Consider the following 19,014-nt stretch of genomic DNA (forward strand, 5'->3'; position numbering starts at 1 on the left):
TCATCTCAAGTTACACATTCACACTGGATCAAGAGTCTTTTTTTGCTCTTCATTCCAAGAACTATTAGCGAGCATCCACCAAGGTTGTTTTGTGTTATGTCGGGACTGGCTACTTTCCTCTCCCTGATGGGCTCAGACACTTTTTTTTGGCTGTCGTCACCATAGCTATAGACCTTTATTGCATAAACATGTTGACAAATGGTCCTTTGTAAACTTAGTTCCTGGCGACATTTATTCTGTAACAAAGCAGTTACTTGAGCTGGCTCCCTGGGCTTGCTTTCTATTCAGGCTAGTGATCAGTTGTCTACACGCCAGTGGCCCCTGGGCTGCTAGCCCACCCATGACGGGGGGCTCCATGAAGGAACTTATTTATAATTGCAACTGAGGAAAGGTTTCCTAAAAGCATTTTTCGCTTTAATGAAGTTTACTGGCAGCAGTAGGCTGGTGTGTAGCCAAAAGGTTTTAGTCTTCTTTAGTAACATGTTAATATGATTTGTCTTGGCAAGAAGCAAAAAAGTGAAATTGGCACAGAGAGTAGCCATGAGCTGGAATCCCAATGCCAAATTTGTCATCCATGTTTTTACTTTGAGGTGGGGTTGGAGGAAAAAATGTAATTAAGGCCATTGTTGCAGTTCTCTGTGGGAGGGCATTTGCTTTGGCTAAGCCTTGTAATTATGAATGATATCCTCTTTGGCCTGCTTTGCTTTCTGTCCCTGCTGCAAAAATTGGATTTGTTCCACACACCACTGCGAGACGCAAGATAATCTTTGACCTGAATTGTTGTCACCTGCATTTGCTGCTGAGAGTGAAAATTCTTCCCTTTTATTTAGCCCATTCACCTAAAAGCTTGCCATCTCATAAGCAACCGTGCTAACACGATGATCACAAAGGAAAATGACTGCCCTGCCTTCAGAGAGGCTGACTGATCCCATCAGCGTTGGGTTACGTGGCTGGCCCCCCTTGCTCACTGTACCTGTTGAGAAGGACATTAGTGCGCCGGCATGCTTAGGCACTAGAGTGGGATGACCCCTGAGGGTTTGGTTGACGGTGTGAAGGCTCCTCCAGGCCTGAGTGCTCTCTCTCACTGGGTGTCTCGCCTGACCTGGCTAGTTAGACCCAGCACAGACCAGGCTTTCATTCTCTTCAGCCCTGCGGCTTCAACTCCTAATAAAGCTACCATTTGATCCCCTTGAATTTCTAAATCGTTCTCCTTTTGATTCCCTCTTAACTCGGCCTGTGTTTTTCCACTTTGTTCTGAATGGAGAGTCAGGTTTCCACTCTTAGTGATTGTTTGAGGGCTAGCTGTCCATAGTTGTATGTGCGCATGTTTAGTAGCCCTTTGACAAGAATTACAGCTCAATCATGATATTATAAAGCAATTTAGTGATGTGAGGATATGATATGACTGCAAATCTTTGACATTCATGTTGGATAGTTTGTAACCTGTGCAAATCCATTTTGCCAGACTCCAAGCAACATGGTGATTCCTATTGAAGGTTCTTGCACTTTTCTATAGGCTACACTTTCCAATAAAGCCTTCCTACCTGGTTATTTGTTACACACCATCTGGTGATTCAAGTTCTCTGGACTCTGGACATTGAAGTCATGTCATAGCCACAGAAAAATATTAACATTTTAGTCTAGATTTAGGAAATACTGAATGGGAGCATTTTGATTAAACTTTAATAAACTTTTTTCTAATGAGGTTACATCCAACAATACAGCAATACAGTTGAGTCTGGAAAGATGCTACATAACAAATCCAGTGCACCAAATCCATTGCAATGTGAGTCATGTTCCCAAAGGGTGTTGATTTTATTGTGTAGGTTTGTAAGCTTTAGCGGTAGTGTTAAACTTGCAAGGCTGCTGGATTTCTCGAAAGCCAGAATCCATTGTGCTATGCTTCAAGTTATTCAAGTTGGGGCCAAACCACAGCCATTCAGGCCAATCGGCATCCTAAGAGGAAGGAAGTATGTATGGACAGCTACAAAGAAGGGTTGGTTTTCAAGTTCATCTTTCTTGACGAAAACAGCAAGAATCATCCGACATGCTGACTAGCTTTCAATCTTCTTCAGACTGTGGTTTGTTGTTGTGTTGTGTTTCCTCTACAACTTTCCAACTACATCATATGATAGACAGATGGTTCACCCAGTCACCTGCCAAGTATTTTTTTTGAACTGCCCGCCCCTTTTCCAGCAATTTCCAACAAAGCCTTCCCAGATGGTTCTATATTCAACCATCTGGTGTATCACATTAGGTAGCGTTGTACTAGCTCGTGTTGTACAATATGTGTTTTCAAATGCGTTGTGCATTACCATTATCAGCACCAGTTTTTGGATTCTTAACAACCTAAGTACAGCCAACTACTGCCCACCAGACTTTAATCAAGCCCAAAACAATTCTTAAAATCATATGTTCTGACCTGTTGACCTTTCCAGAGTCCAGGCAATTAAGTCCTGCTTGCTTTAACATGAATAGCATGTTTATTACACCTGGACAAATACACCTGACCTACCCAATATAGGTGACTAGGCTACTCACTTTCATCTGTGTTGTGAAGTTGCCCAGATATCACCCTATCCTTTCTCCCATTACTTGGTAACGTAAACACTGTAGAACCGGAAAATTTCTGCATTATTAAAAAGTCTTCTGTTTGTAAATGAAAAGTAGTAGTTGAACTACATTTTTGTTTTGTTTTTTGTCAAAGATATTGCATGTTGATTTAGTCACATTTAGCTTTTAGTGATATTGAATGATGCCTCTCATTAATCTCAATTTTCATTAACAAAATGAACACTATACTTATAATAATATACTTAGATTCTATTTAAAATTCCTGTCAGTAGCATGTTTGTTCAGTTGCATAATATTTGTATTTGGGTTTGTGATCAGTTGTGTCAAAGATTATAAAATATAATAATCAGCCTGTATTTTTGATTATATTTTTTCTCTTTCTAGGGAGTAACTGCAAACATAAAACACCAGCCAGATATAGGGTGAGTAGCTAAATGATATGAATAGACCTGAGGCCCAAATTATATAGGTTTGATGTAAAGGTCTGATTATTCTCTGGTGCAATGAGCCAACTACACCCATAAATTTGCACGGCTGCCTGAAGGCAGGGCCCAGTGTGTGAAGACTGCACAGTGTTTTCTCTTTAACACCCCTCTTTAACGGCTGAGGATGGTGTTTAAAGAAATTACACCCCAGGTATCAGGCACTCCCAGGCTTTGTTAATTGAATGCCCTTCTTATTACTGTTGTCTGACGGGTTCCTACTGTGAGTCTTGTTTCCATAATTATTACTTTAAATATACAAATTAAAACACAATTACTGTACAAGGTGTCTGTAATCAGAATGGTAAGAAATAAAATTTAAAAAAAAACAGTGATCGGTCCTCTGCTTTGAAGTACAGCCTTTACCCTCAGGTAGAAGACTTGTAAAAGTAAATTAAATTGCTTTTGTGCACTCATTCACATTGGCAGTTAAACGGTTAAACAGTGACTTCAGGTCAGTGCTACAAAAGCAGTTCAGTGTATATTTAGTGGTAGTAGTAGCAGTACCAGTAGCAGTGGTTGTGTAATCATGTCATATGATTGTATTGTATTACAGTGCAGTATCATGGGTTAGAATATGATGTAGTATTGTATCTTTTATGGTAGGCTACTGCTGGATCATATTTGATATAATTTCTCGTAACATATCATGTCACATTGTAGCGTACCATGTAATTTTATCTTGTATGAATCGTGTTGAATCATATGGTGTATTACTGTATGTTGTACTGTGTTGAATCACATCAGAGTATCTTATTGTGCTTTCTGGCTTATTAGCTAGATAACGAGCTGATGATGATGAGGACAGACATCAATAACTGCTAAGCGTTAACATTTTAATAAGAGTAATAATAATAATTCTTAATTCATTTCTTGTCAAATATAAAGCAAGATCACAGGTTTCCTCACCTTCAATCAATCAATTGCACAATGATTATTTGTCCAATATTTGCATGAAAACCCCATTCAAAGTATCAATAGCAGAAACACAGCCCAGAGCTCCCATTCAGCTGGAACTGTCACAAACTGCTGTTTTCTGGCACTTCTATGTGGTGCTGGAGTTTGCCTCTTGCCTTGCCACTTGTATTGTGTTGTTTTGTTTCTTATTGTATCACGTCATGGCATCATAGTGTATAATATTACATATGATGCCATGATGTGATACAATAAGAAACAAAACAACACAATACAGAACAATAATTGTTCTGTGTTGTATCATATCAGACCTCATCATGTTGTATTATATCAAACATTTATCATATTGTCAGTGTTGTGGTGTATCAGGTCATAGTGTATTGAGTTATATCATCTTGAGTAGTTTTGTGTTACCGTGTTGCATAACTGTACCATGTAGTATTAGAGCATATTGTATTTATCACACCATGTGACATTGTGCTCTCGAATCAGATTATATCAGATTATACTTTACATACTGTTTCAGAGCTACTCTTTTTAGCCAGCATGAGTTCACAATTTCAACACAATGAAAACTTGAACTATAAATATAAAACTTATAATATATGCTTATAATATATGTCAGTTTTTTGATGTTTGAAAATATTTAGGAGTAAAATTAGTGGCTTCCCTCTGGAATTTCTGTGTGATCCCTTTCTCCTTTGCGTTCTCTGTAGCTTTCACACTGTCCAACTATCAGGGGAGCATTAACTCGGGACCCGCTCACTCAGATCACAGAGAAAGTATTTCCTGACATGTGTTGGTGCCCTGGCATGTACCCGTGCCCGGCTCTGTGTATGTGCCCCTGGCACTCAGCAGAACAGGGGGAAATGAAAGAGCTCTTATGCTGGTGCCAGTCACAGATGTCCAGCACCACCACCCGCCCACGTCACCGCCTGCTCTGTCTGCATTCCCCTCTGACACTGTCCGGACGGGGCCCTGCACAGACCTGCAGGTGGCCCCATTAGCAGAGAAAGTATGTCAGTGGAGCTACCCAGGGAGTGTGAATGGAGCAGGCTGTTCCTGAATTTTGGCTCCTCAGGAACGAAAATATAGGAAATAGGGCTGTGCAGTTAATTGTAAAAACATCAAAATATTGGCTGCTGCAGTAATTATTTTAGCAACATGGTATTTCTGTGGTGTAGAATGTGAAAAATCAGACTGTGTTATATACTGGATATGTTTGACTTTAATTCTATTTAGAAAAACAACATTATGTATTTTAAAGAATGGAAACGGAGAACACAAAGCTTTCTGTAACTGTATCAAAATTTGCAGCTCTAAGCAAGTACTGTGCATTGCAGCACAAGTTTTTTTGTCATATAAAGTGAGAAAGTGAGAGTATAGGGCCTGTGGGAGTTGGGCTACTGTGTGTGTGCACCGTACAGTGCAGCATCCAGACTCCAGCCTAGCCAGATCCAGGCCCAGCCTCACAACTATCTGTTCCACAAGCTGAGATCAAAGTGTCGGTGCTGGCAAATCCGCCCAGGCTCCGGCACAGCCTTGCTCCAGCAGCTGCTAAGCAGGAACAGCCCCAGCATGCCTTGTTGAGGTTGGGGGGAAAGGAGCTGAAAGATTCATGGGCTGGATGTGTCATTAACACACTGCATGATTGATGTCCCACATGACTAATAATGTCACAACTCAAAAGGAGACAAGAAAAAGGCAAATATTTTCAAACACATAATTTCTCGTGCATTTTCACTCTGCCAGACAGGCTGCAAGAGTGCTTGATGCTCCGGTTCTCTTCTGCAGCTCTTGCACTCTTGTCTTGCAAGCTCTCCAGGACTAGTTTGGCACTTGGGACAGGGGTGTTGCAATGAAGTCACTGATATGATTTTTGGATCCCAGCATGGCACTCTGGGTGGCCTGGCTGTTGACTGTGTTTCTGCCACTCTCTCAGATAGTTTGTCTTCTGTTGTGTAACCATACAAGCATAGGCAATACAGTCCATCAATTGATTTTTAGCATTTCTTCACCTGCCACCCATCCTTTATGTTGACTTATTCTATACAGGATTGTGGGGTGCATAAACACCCTAAAACAATCTCCAGGCAATCACAGAAAATTACACTACAGGCAAAGAAGGTTTCACAAGCAAACATGTTGCAGCTCTAGTGTAGTTTCATCCTCTGCATATGGTATTTGATGATACGTTGACTCTTCAAGAATTTTGCGTGGAACACAGAAACTCTGCACCTTTTGGAGTGAAAACGGTTACATTTAAACTTAATTGCTGTGATTAGAAAAGACTGAAATACTGACACAGTTGAAAGGCATCTAATCTTTAAAAAAAAATAAAAAAAAACTATGTTGGTCAAAAGCCGTGTTTGACATTTCATGCTGTTGGCTGCTACATTCTGTCCAGTTGATCTAATTTATTTCCCTTTTCAATAAAGGGCCTCCTGAGGCAAGGTGGTGCACAGAGACAGACATGTGAGCCTTTAGCCGTCTGTGTGTGTCTGCTCATTAATTAGGCCAGGGAATTCCACCGGCCCATGTTCTGAGGGGGAGCAAAGGTACCAGATGGACTCTGGGAGGGGTGTTGAGATAAGAAAAAACAAAAATGGACAGAAAAAAGCAGAGGTAGACAGGCCTGAAAGAGAAACAAAACACACACACACACACACACACACACACACACACACACACAAACAATTACGACATTGTCAAAATTGTCAGGAAAGATCAGCCAACCCCAACCTACCCCCTCCTCCCCTCTCAATCCGGTAGCATTCTGACTATATGACCTAATAAGATTTAGAATTAAATGCTGTAAAATGTTATCAAACCACTATCAAACTGAATTTGTGTTCTTCTTGGGGGGGAAAGGGTCATAATCTGCCACAAAGCCAGCTAGGCTGTGTTTGACCCATAAATACCCTGTTTGCATTTTGCCACAGTAAATCCTCCAACCTCTCCTAGTAAATGCCAAGTCAAAGAAGCTTAAGAAGAGATAGAGCAATGAATTTGCCCTTCATGAATACAGTTAATGTTGTTTTTTCACGTTTCATATGTTATTTGATTTTATTTTCTGTTATTGTTATTTCAGCTCTTAATCTTCTGGGATTGGGAACTCTCTGTGTCTTAGCCAGGCTGATAGACAATGAAATCACCACCACACTTGGCACTTCCAAGCAAATAGTAAGATGTTTACTGTTTTGCTACATGAGATTTTTACAGGCATAGTTGTTTTTGACAACCTATCAATCCACCACAAACAACAAAATTCACAACGTAAGGATAATATTTTGATGTAACAGCTCCCTGTTGGTGATTGGTTGAATCTTACTGTAATACACGCCTCAAGCTCACTCAGAATCCGGGAAGCCCTTCTGAACTTGTTTTGTTCGCTGTCCTTTTCCCCCAGTCTTCCCATTGCATTTTCCTTTTCCCCCAGTCTTCCCATTGCATTTAAGGGTCATGAAAAATTACAATGCTGTGGAAAAGGGGGAGATGCAGTGCATTTCTTTTTTTATAAATTAGTAAAGTATTTCCATTTCAGTTTTGGTAGAAGAAAAGTGATATAAAAAAAAGGACAGATTGATCAGTTGATGAATTATGAACAGGAGAGAAAACGCGCTGGCCTGAAAGATTCAGATAAAAAAATAGGGAAACTGGGAATGACAGAGTGAAAGTGAGATTGAGCAAGTCAGGGAGAAGAAGCTGCAGATAGATAAGAGTCAGTGGGAGTGCATGGTGGAGAGTTGTGATAGATAGATAAAGAGGGAGAGTGAGAGAGGGGAAAGAGCTTCTTGATTGCCGGTCTCAGGCAGTTTGACTGGTCGGTGACAGCATGCTCCTGCTCCGACCATACGGCCTGTCTCCTTAGCTAACAGCCCAGCTGCACGGGGGAATGTCCCCGGGCCTGACATTTTGACACGGGCGCCACGTTGACAAATAGCTGGAGTTTTCACCTCCTGCTACACTGTCTGCTTCCTGCTAAACCAGCCCTCACTGACTGTATGAAGTGAGGGGGCGGGAGGGCTGACAGATCTGCTGTCAGGCCGGGGGCTGCTGATCGAGGTCTCTGTGGGTGGCAGACTTCTACAATAAAAGAGGGAGGGGTTGAGGTGGCATGGTGCTGCTGGCCAGTGACAGAACACTTGAGCCTGTTTTTGGGGTCTCTTCTTTGCACACCGATGACTGCAGTTACCTTACACCCCTACCCCACTCCAGCTCCCATGCACACACCGCCCCCCCCCCTCCTGAACCCATCCCTTGTATGCTCCCAACTGAGATACCCTGACAGTTAAGTGTTTTGCTAGGCAGCGTGGCATTTAATGTGTGTGTGCCAGGATCTCAGATGCAGTCATGAGATTGTGTGTTTGTATACTGTATGAAAGGAAGTAAAGTCCTATGTGAGACATTTCAAACAAGGTAGCCTATTATTTTCAGTGTGTTTATTATGTCCAGACATGGTCCACTCCCAGCCAGGACGGCCACAGAAAAATGGTATCATACTTATAATTATCACCAGTCAGTTAGGTTTACTTTTGTTTTCACAACACAACACATCTGATCCCTTCCTGACAAAACGGAGGAAGTGAACGTCTTTGTATTGAATCCGCGCCTCCCTTTTGCCCGAGGTGTCTACAGAACGGAAAACATACAGGTGTGCGCGAATGCATCTCCGTAAGAGTTGGTCGGGCTGAGTGCGCGTGTTGTGCCTTGGTACCAGTGGGGGCTTTAAGTGCTGGTGGCTGGCTGTTATTATGGGGGCTGTATTGATTAATCCCCTCGCCTGTATAACCTCCAGCTCACTTTGAGGCGTCCCCAGTGTGCCAGTGTTCTCAGCAGAGCACACGCTGTGATTAATGCCCATCTCCTGAGTCTACCCGCTACAGAGCACCGTGTCAGGCCAGATTTGTCAGCTCACAACTATAGATTAGTCTACGTCTCCTCCTCAACTTTGAAGCCACCAGTGCCCTGTAGTGTAAATCTGTCCCCTCTCTCCCCTCTCACTCGGCACCCGTCCCTCGGGTGAGAAGATGGCAGATGCATTAAACAATTCACTTAATAGATAAGCTACAATATGCTTGACTTTCTTTACTCGTACCCTCCCTTCTTTCTCCCCCCCGTGTCCTTCCTCCCTCTCTTCCCTCGTATCTCCCGCTGCCGAAATGGAATTGGATCAAAGGAGGAGAGGAGGGGGGTGGTTGGGCTGGAGGGAGGGGTCCTCATTGGGTTTTGTTGAAATATTTATAGGTCAGGGTTGACTGGTTAAATTGAATATCTATGCTGATCTCACTTGCCTGTTTAACTTGCGCCTAGGCAAATATGTTTCCTAGGTGATAACCTTTTATGTACCCGTCTGACTTCATTGAAATGCATAGAGATAAAAATGTGTCACACTTCACAGCCAAGCTAGGCAGCCACTGATGCTCGATTATTCAAATGATAATTGACCCCCACCTGTAGCTTGCTTATATTCAGTAGTCAATCACTCCATCCGCTGTTAAGATATGGGGGAAAATACGTTCTGTCATTTACATTACAAACCACTGGTGAATGTCAAGTACCCCAGGCGAGCCATTTGTGTGTAGAAGAATGAGAAAAATATATGGCCAATTATGATTTCCAATCTTTTTAATAATTTAAATGCTGTTGATATGTGAATTACTGGCAGCATAGCTCTCAGCCCTGTGCCCTGTTTATTTCCGAGCAGTATTATTTTCTCCCTAACAAATGACTTGATGTTAATCTTCATATATAATTTTCATTTGTTGTATATAATGGCTTCTAGTGGCTTGCTGTCAAAGGCTGATAAATTGACAAGCAGTATCATAGCACTAGAATCAACAATGCAGAAATGTTTGTTGGCCAAGACAGGAGCTTTTTTCCCGACCATAGGGCACTCCTGGTAATGAATAAATGCATATTCATGTTTGCACAAACACACATACACACATGTTTGTGCATTGATACTTTTGCAATGCAAGCTTTGATCCTCATTGAACACAATATCCTACCTGTGCAGGGTATTTCCTCCAAACCACCAATGGCTTGTCAGTTTCCCCCTCAGCATTACTTTTGACGTTACTGTCTGATCTTAGTGAGCACGAGCAATGTGTCTTAATGTTGTCAGTTTCATCTTAGAAAACACGATATGGCTACAATTTGCATAAATTTCCAAATGGAAAGCGTGAAAGCATGCTCGGCAACTGTGCCTGTTTGTTTAAAGTCAGCCAAAGCTCTATAATTAGCAGTGTTTAATTATGGAAATGGCTGCCGAGGAGAATTTCAAACACACTTCTTCCCTGGATCATTAGTCACAGGGGCAAAAAAATGAAATGCTTTCAGCAATGAAGGGTTCATATTTCAAGCTTATAGCTGCTAAAAGGGTGTACTCAGAAAATCAATTTTATGAAAGTCCGTTCAGCACTAAAGGGAGTACCATGCAACTAAGCAATTTTGAAATAATGTCGGGTGGGGGCCTGATTCATGGACGGTAACAGGACTTTGCTCTCCTTGCCTGGGACATTATCCTCTAAGCCCAGGTCAGAAGTCAACCTCTGGTTTAAATCAACCTCTGTTTAGCATAACTCGATTCTTAAAGCGCTGCTGGCAACCCCACGCTGAATAGATAAGTAGTCTTCTGCAGGCAGTGAGTATGCGGCGTGGCAGATCAAAGCTTATGAGAGCTGTCTGAAGACTGTGGTGGGAGGGAAAGTTCAGGTAAACTCGATGAAACCTAACCTTGACCCCGCAAAGTGCGAGTTACCCCTGCACCACAACAATGATGGCTCAGCCTTGGCCACAACCTCACACAGTGACAGTAACCATACAGTTTGTGCATGCCTCTGAGCACACAGGCGCCATCCACGCTATAAATCCACCTTCTTTGATAGCTCCACACTTCAAGCCGGGTGTCATTCCCTTGTACGGAGGATATGGACAACACATGTGTGCGGGACGGGGGGAGGGGGGGTGATGGAGACGCATGAGAACATCAGGTCTCCCAGGCTCAGCTTTAGAAACCACATCACCACCACAAGGCGCCCACACACCCTGTGGGAGACCTCTGCGCTAATAGCTTGTTGTGGGTGTCTTTTTTTGTGCGTTCTGTGTTCTCTTGGTGGCAGTGGCTGAACGGCAGCGGCGGGGACATTTCGGTGGGTCGTTTAAGCTGGGAGGTCACATATAAAAACGGCTACAGCTGCACCGGGACGGCTGGCCCACGCTCCTCACAGGGGATTCCCATTAGGCAGATTGATTGTTTCCTCTCCTCTGCTCCTTTGATTCATGTCTTCCATCTGAGCTCTAATGAGCCATCGGCCGTATGGCACCACTCAGGGCATCTGTGCATCAGCCCCTGCACTGTACATGGCTTATGGGAAGAACATACTGCACTGTAAATAGTAAATACACACATATACACAATGCAGGACACAGCGGTACATGGGAGGTATTGTCTGTCCTCGCTGCCTTCTGGAAGGTTTTGATGCTTTCGCCTGCTTTGTCGAAGACTTAAATCACCTGAAGCTATAAATCTGAAGAAAAGACTCGTGGGTAACTTAGTTAGCATCACAGTGACCTCACAGAACAAAGCAGAGCGAGAGAAAAAGAATGTAGACGTGCACAGAGCACATGCACACACATTATTTATTCTGCCACAGAAAAGAGGGGACAGCTTTACAGCCCTCCACCACATCCGTTATATACAGCCTCAGCCATCCATATATCCTCCATCATCCACTTTTATGGTACAGGCGGAATGATAATTATGATAACAACAATAACTACCCATATAAAATACCCTCACAACACTTGGCAGTATGAATGAGCTCCACTCTTTTCCTAGATACTGTACTCTGTGTTACTCGGTGGAGAGTTAAGGCAAGCAACGCTATCCCTCCAATGAAACTCAGCCTGCATCTGATATTGATTCACAGCTACGTTTTGGAACGCTTTATTCAGGATAATTTTCTACCTAGGGAATTTTTGGGGTGTAAATGCTCCATAGCGAATCATTCAGCATGTTTGAAGATGCCGTATAATCGCTTTTTTTTTTTTTTTTAACAGCCCCTCTACTTTCATAGTGCAACTGAAGGTTATACTCGCTCTCTCTCTCGGTGTGGCGGTTTTGCACATCAGAATGAGCTGGAAATATATCTCCATCTGCTTCCTTATCAAAACATTTTCTGTTTGCTAAAAGGAACCATAAAATGTTATTTTGTCTCCTTCCTACTGCAGCAGCTGTGTCAGAGATTTGAACTCGCACCTCAAGACAGACATACATGTTCTGAATATAATGACATAAAATAGCATCAAATTCTCAATGCCCCTTGATGCAGATAATGTAACAGTATCTGTTCTGATGTTGCAGATAATTAAATGTGTGTGAGAGAGAAGGGGACAGAGGTTTCGGTCATTAACTGGTAAAGAAAAAGAGATAGGCGAGAGGGCAGACGAGTGTGTCAGCTCAGATGAACTGCAGATGAACTGCATGAGTAAAGGAGGAATCATAAACACAAGCTGCTCTGTGTTATTGATTGGGGAGAATGAATGAATGTTTGCTAAACATATTAGATCAGAGAAGACATGGCTCTCACACTGATCAGGGTGATCTGCAGGGTTGGCCCAGGGTCTCGTCTGTTTGTGTTTGTTTAACTGTTAGTGCGCATCACAGCTGGTATGCACCTTTAATGATGTGTGTGTGCGCATGTGTTGTTTTGCATGTATGTGCGATTCTGTTCCAATGTTTGCATCAGTCTCTTTGTGTGTGTGTGTGCGTGCATTTAGATACACACATGCACATGCCTCACCTGATTTGTGTCAAGACACCTCTGGTTGCCTCCACACTGTATGTGGAGAGAACAGTCTCTAGAGGTCACTGCAGTTCCATGGGTGACAGATGTGGGGCCATCATCATCAACATCCTGTTTAACACAGCCACTTAGACAATAAGCGTGAACTGGAGGGAAGAGAGAGAATCCAGAGTCTATCAGAGTGAGTTTCACACTGTCAAATAGCCGCACACAGACACACGTGCACCTCTAAAACAAACCTCACAACCTTGTCACCAAAAACTGCAGATCCAAAAAATCGGCATGAGTCTGTGTTGGGCGCTAACAGCAGTGATTTCACACTGACACTGAACCGCTCCAGAGCTGCGGTTCACATGTCTGCTGCTGGACAGGGTAGGAAATGAAATGTGTCCAAGTCCCCCATGCGTCTGGTGTAACTTCACCACTGTTATTTAACACCTTTCTCCATGCCATGAACTACTACAGCGTGCAAAATGCTCATAGCTCAATAAATTATTAAATTTTGATTTTCAGATTTTGAAGTGTTCTCTTGGGAAGGATAGAAATACAAAGGAAATATTTAAAAAAAAAAAAAAATGATGCACAAGTATTTCCTAGCCACAGGCAGCTCTCAGGCAGCTCACAGGCATGATCTTAAAAACACAAAAAAGCAGGCTCATCCTCTCCTTAATTTTCCTTATGCTTCTCAGACTATTATTTTAATCTGGTACAGGAATCGAAAAAGGAGAAAATATGCTGCCAGGCGCCTCTCTGCCACTAATTCTATTACACTGGGTTATTTTTAAAAGTTCCTTTTCTAAACATTTACTGTCAGTAGTACACTGGGAGCTGCTGTTCCATATGCTTTGTTTGTATTGTGGTTGTGGTCGCAGTGGGGCTGAACCCGCCTGCTTCCAGTGAGCTAGTGGCAGCTACGTGGTCCACCATGCCAAGTTTAAAATTAGTAACAAATTTAATATGTACTCTGCTGGCATCCGGTGCCTTTTGCAGAGTGCAAAATGCTCCGATAGTTTGTCGTGGGGTCTCTCTGGAAGACCACAACCAGGCCTAATATAGAAACTTCCAATTGGAGGGAGGAGGAGGAGGAGGAGGAGGAGGAGGAGGAGGAGAAATCCAGAGCAGATGCGGATAACGTCTGCAGTGATCATGCTAAGAAAGCTGAAGCTCTGACACAGGACCACCAAGACAAACTGGCCTCCCTCTCTTTGGCTACGGGGAGCATGCATCGCTCTGTGCTCCTTTCCCCATGGCCACAACCTCAAGCCCAAACTATTAGCATGACCTAAACGACAATACCATGCTCCTGTTAATGGTATAATCGTGGAGGGAAATGATTTATGGCTTTCATTTTTAAGGATCACTCTCCCCCATAACTCCTAATATGGAGAAAAATATCTGTTTTCACTAAGGGAGCCCTCCCATAATGCCTTATAGGCTGTTAAAGCATGGAAAAGAACATATTGGTGTCATAAATCTAGATTTCAAACTAGACAGCATAAAACATAGAGCAGGATTACAGATGGGGACAATAGTAAAGAAGTTAAACCAAAGCAAAGGATTACACAACATCTTGACTGGCTTGGATATGAAGTCTGCAAGTTTGAGGTAATTTCTATTAATAGTGCTTCATCAACAGATCTCCTCCTGGCTTCCTCTGCAATCCATCACATCCTCCTCTGCCCACAGTGTTATGCAGAGGATTTACATCACTCTTTAAAAATAGCCAGAACTTGTCTTTACTAATTCAAGATTACCCATGAGGCATGTAGAATTGTACAATGTGGGTAATTTCTCCTTAAAATACAACCCATCAGTTTTGATCATCTTCGAGTGTGTAGATGTTTTTTTCCCCTCATAATTTCAGTTTCTTTGAGGGCATCTATAAATTTTAGAATTAGAATGTAATATTTTTGCTATGTAAACAGAAAAAACAATGTATGAAGTATATTTTATGTTAATAGAATATTTCCTTGACAAACCCTGGCTCCACTGGTCATGGAAGCAGACAGTCTGAGGGCTGGTAATTCACTCCACTGTAGTTTGGCCTCTGACCAGTAGAGGGAGGTCATTGATTTATTTCTGCCATGTTACAGCAGGGATCTGCATTTGCCTCCTCGGGGGTTCTTGATTATGAGTGATTCTAAAGAAATGTGTCAGTTATTATTTTTAGACAACCGCATAATGCAAGCACAGTGGGCCCTTGAAGGCTCATTTATTACGGGAGGAGATAAGCATGTTCCAGCAGCCAGATTCCTCAGGAACAGGTCACCAGACCTGATTAAAAGTGACTTCACGTCAGGCCATAAATATTTGTCAGCCCACCTTTGAAAGGCAGGCGAGCCGTGGCTTCTCTGCTCGTTTGCCACATGAAAGTGCAAATGGAAACACTTAGGGTTGGGAGCTGCATCAGTCATAGCTGGAATAAGATGGCCAATAAAAAGGGCGTAATTATGATGCTCCATCATTTGACACAGCTCGGGGGTTTGGGCTGTTTGCCTGCGTGCAATAAGAGAAAGAGAGAGGGAGAGAAATCCCACCCGTGAATAATGGGACCTGTACTTTTATGAGCGTAGTGTGTTTAAGGGTGAACTTTGAAAATGTGTGGTCTGTGTGTCACCTCCCTCCGCTGCTCCCTCCTCCCTTTCTTTCTCCACAACCACCACCACCACCTCCTCCTCCTCCCGTCTCCTCCTCCTCTCCCCTCAGCTGTTTACCTTTGCCGCTGTAGAATGTGGAGCGTGTTGTGACTGCCCCTCTTTGATGCCTCTTACTGCTCCACCGTGTCAAAGCCACGTCACGACTGGCATGCCATCACAACAACAACGCCTTGTTTCCAGCTACCCCGCTTTGCTTGTTGTGAGGTGCTCTATGGCCCATGCATTGATGTCGCTTGATGAGAGCCTGTTTGGTTTTGTTTGTGATAAACAAAGCCATTTTTCACATTTCATGGCCTCCATGCAACGTATTTAAAGGATGTAATTTGAATTACTGGCCATAAGGCTCTCCAGTGCCATAAATTACTTTTGTTTTTGATCAGGGGCCTTTTGTAGGTATTCAACATGACATAATTGCTTCAAAGTGCACTTCTGTAATTTTTAGTCACGCTGCATGCATAGGTTTTTGAGGTCAGCGTTGTCACAGTAATGATACGTTCGGTAATCATGGAGATACTGTTCTTGGAAATGCCTCTACATTCCTTGGTGTCGGCCTGATGTAAGAGGGCCGTGAGCAACAGTAAGCAGAGCTGATGTAGACATCAGGCAGGTGTGGAGACGCCATTAGAGGTAGCAACCATTTGACTTGCACACCAGTGTCTAATCCTACACAGGAGCTTCACACAGAGAGGCAGGCACCCAAGCAGAGCCCAGTGGAGAAGACTGCTGTCGACTCCATACTGTTACACAGCCCTGCTGTGAGTTTTCCTCCTGCCCGCATGATGCCAATGAAACTAATGTAGTGGAAATACTCTTGTGTTCAGGTGGAGGAGGCTGTTCATTATAGTTGCTACTGCTACTCATTGTGCTACATATCTGTGACGAAGTGGGGGGGGAAAAATGGGTAGCTGTAGAGTCTCCAAGAGAGACAAGCTGCTGGCTTCACATGCTGGACTTGATCTGTCAAATCTGCAGTGGTGTTGGCACAGGCTGAACTCAGGAAATTGGAGAAATAAATTGAAGAGAATTGATAGGCCTGCTGCTGCTTTGCAGAATACTGTTGCTGAACATTGTTGCTGTCTGCAGGCCAAATGAACTGCTCCACACGCTGCCACTGTTACAGCTCCATGAAAAATAAACTCATCGTGACTTGATTTTTCTCCAAATCATCAGAAATAAGAATTTGATAGTCAACATTTAACATAGAACTGGTTTATTGAGCTTGCAAGGTGAAGAACTGTTCATAGTCTGCCATAAATTATATTTTGGGTGACAGTGAAAGCAAATAATGACCCAAAACAAATTCTAATTGCTAAGGGCAAAAGGATTAAAAAAAAGAAAGAATATTGCTCCTTCAAAGTCATCATTAGATCAGATATCCTGCCCAATTTATTGTTTTCTAGTAAAACAAAGTTCACTTATAGCAGAAGGTGTGAGTAAGGTGGAAAGTGAATACTGATAGAGGGAGCCAAAGATGAATTAATATGCCTCTCCACCTCCCTACCCAAAATACCTCTACCACCGGAATATGAGTTTCGACATACCACCTCTTTCACATGATCTGCATATGAGTTGCATACACGTTGCATACAAACTTGTCTCCAGTTTACAGAAGTTACATGTCTTGTGGAGACTATTCCTATTTGTGGTGACATGATACACCCTGATTAAAAGTCAAATGGAGTCTCAACAGCAGGCATTAAAGGCCAACAGATGCCCGGCAAAAAGGGTAAGAAAAACAGAAGGAGAGAGCGAGATTAAAAATTAGATGCAGGGGATTATTGAAGGGCATTAAAATGACACAGAAGATTATTCTGATGTTGGTGACGCCAACCGCTGCAACTGAAAACCACCAGTCCAGTAAACAGAGAACAACAACGATAACAGGGGCAACAGTCAGCACTGCATGGGACCTTATAGGCAGGTATCACCAATCTGCAGCCATCTTCCACACTCCCTTGGGTAGTTAAACCCAAGCAACCATCTTACTGAAATAGTCACCAGGACACAAAGTCTAGCTCACAGCACGGATGGTACGTGATACATGAACTCATCCACCAGAACAACAAAGTTTATACAACAGTTACATGTCTAATGTTTTAATAGATAAAGTTAATGACAAGTATTTGTCTTAAAAACATTCCCAAGAACATAGTACAAAGTTGGACGGTGGAGAAGATGCTTAAACTGTCGCTTTCAAGCTAAATACATTCTTGAAACACGATTGCCTTGATAAGTGTCCCCTTAGGTAGTTATCATTGCTTTCATTATGTGATTGGAGCTGTTTGACCTGCTTATACTCCTGTACATGTTCCAAAATAAATATCCATTGAGCACCATTTGCACTCCTTCCAGTAGTTACAGATGGCTTAAGGAGTGAGACTGACCTTGCCCTTTGGTCTAGCAGTGGAACCGACACCAGGAGCGACTAGCTAGGCAAGCAGCAGAAGCCATGAAAGCAAAGATCTGAGGCTTTGTTCCACTGTGACACTCAATCGTATCATTTGAGCTACAAGGCAGCTAGCCCATTCACTGAGATGAGAGGCAAAAAAAGAGAACTCATAGGTCATTACTCAACAGGCAAGAGAAGACTCCAAGAGCCTGTTTACTCTAAAAGGCCTGAGGTTTACAGGAGACAGAGGGCCCTGGGAAATGGCAGCACTAGCATCACTTGGTGCCATGCTCCAGCCTGGTACATTGGGATCAGGTTGGGGACATGAAGTATGAAGAGGCCAAAGGTGCTGGAGCAGATCACTCTGCCTCGAGTACAGCGCTGATAATGGAACGGAGGCTTGGATTTTTTTTGGACATGAAGCGCAGGTCAAACACGGGGTACAGAAAGAAGCAGGGGTCACAATACAACATTTACCCAAACCACACAAAGCCAGCTTTTCATCCCGTCTTTGGCCATCCCACCAAGTCCGTAATTGTCTTTGACAAAACTCATTAGCAGAGACCTTGTAGCAACATCAGCAATCAGAAATTCCATGGAGGGAGACATGCACAGAAACAATGTCCCACACACATTTCATTGCGCCTTTTGACAAAATTTAATGAAGTGTGTATATTGTCCCCCTCATCTGAACTCTGAGCCATCGGTACAGAGACTTTGTTTTATGAGTCTTAGTTGCCCAGCGTGGGACACATCAAATGGCACCTCCATGCGGGCTCTTTTGTCAGACTAGAGGGCAAATTATTGTTTGGTATGTTGTTGTTGTTGTTGTTGTTGTTGTTGTTGTCATTATGGCTCCTATTTATACAAAGAGGCCATTGCTACCGTGTCGGAGTAAAATTCAGAAACTTTAACGTCGCAGGCACATGCTCATTAAGTCTTGGTCCCAAATGTAAAGTGCGCATGGGATGGATGTTCCTGCCGGTGCTTTGTTAGAGTTTAACCTCCCATTGACCTGTAGCATTATGTCGTGCAACACGCCACAGTAACAGTCATTGTTAAACTGGTCTCCACCAGATCAAAAGAATTAACTGTGCCTGAAAAATTAAGATAAATTCATGTGGGTGAATTTTCTGCAGTCCAAAAGTAGATAAGTAGATAAGCCTACTCTCTTCGTGCTTAATTTC

This window comes from Trachurus japonicus, chromosome 3, assembly GCF_045865225.1.
Source record: "Trachurus japonicus isolate A0001 chromosome 3, Traja_1.0".
Taxonomy (NCBI): Eukaryota; Metazoa; Chordata; class Actinopteri; order Carangiformes; family Carangidae; genus Trachurus; species Trachurus japonicus.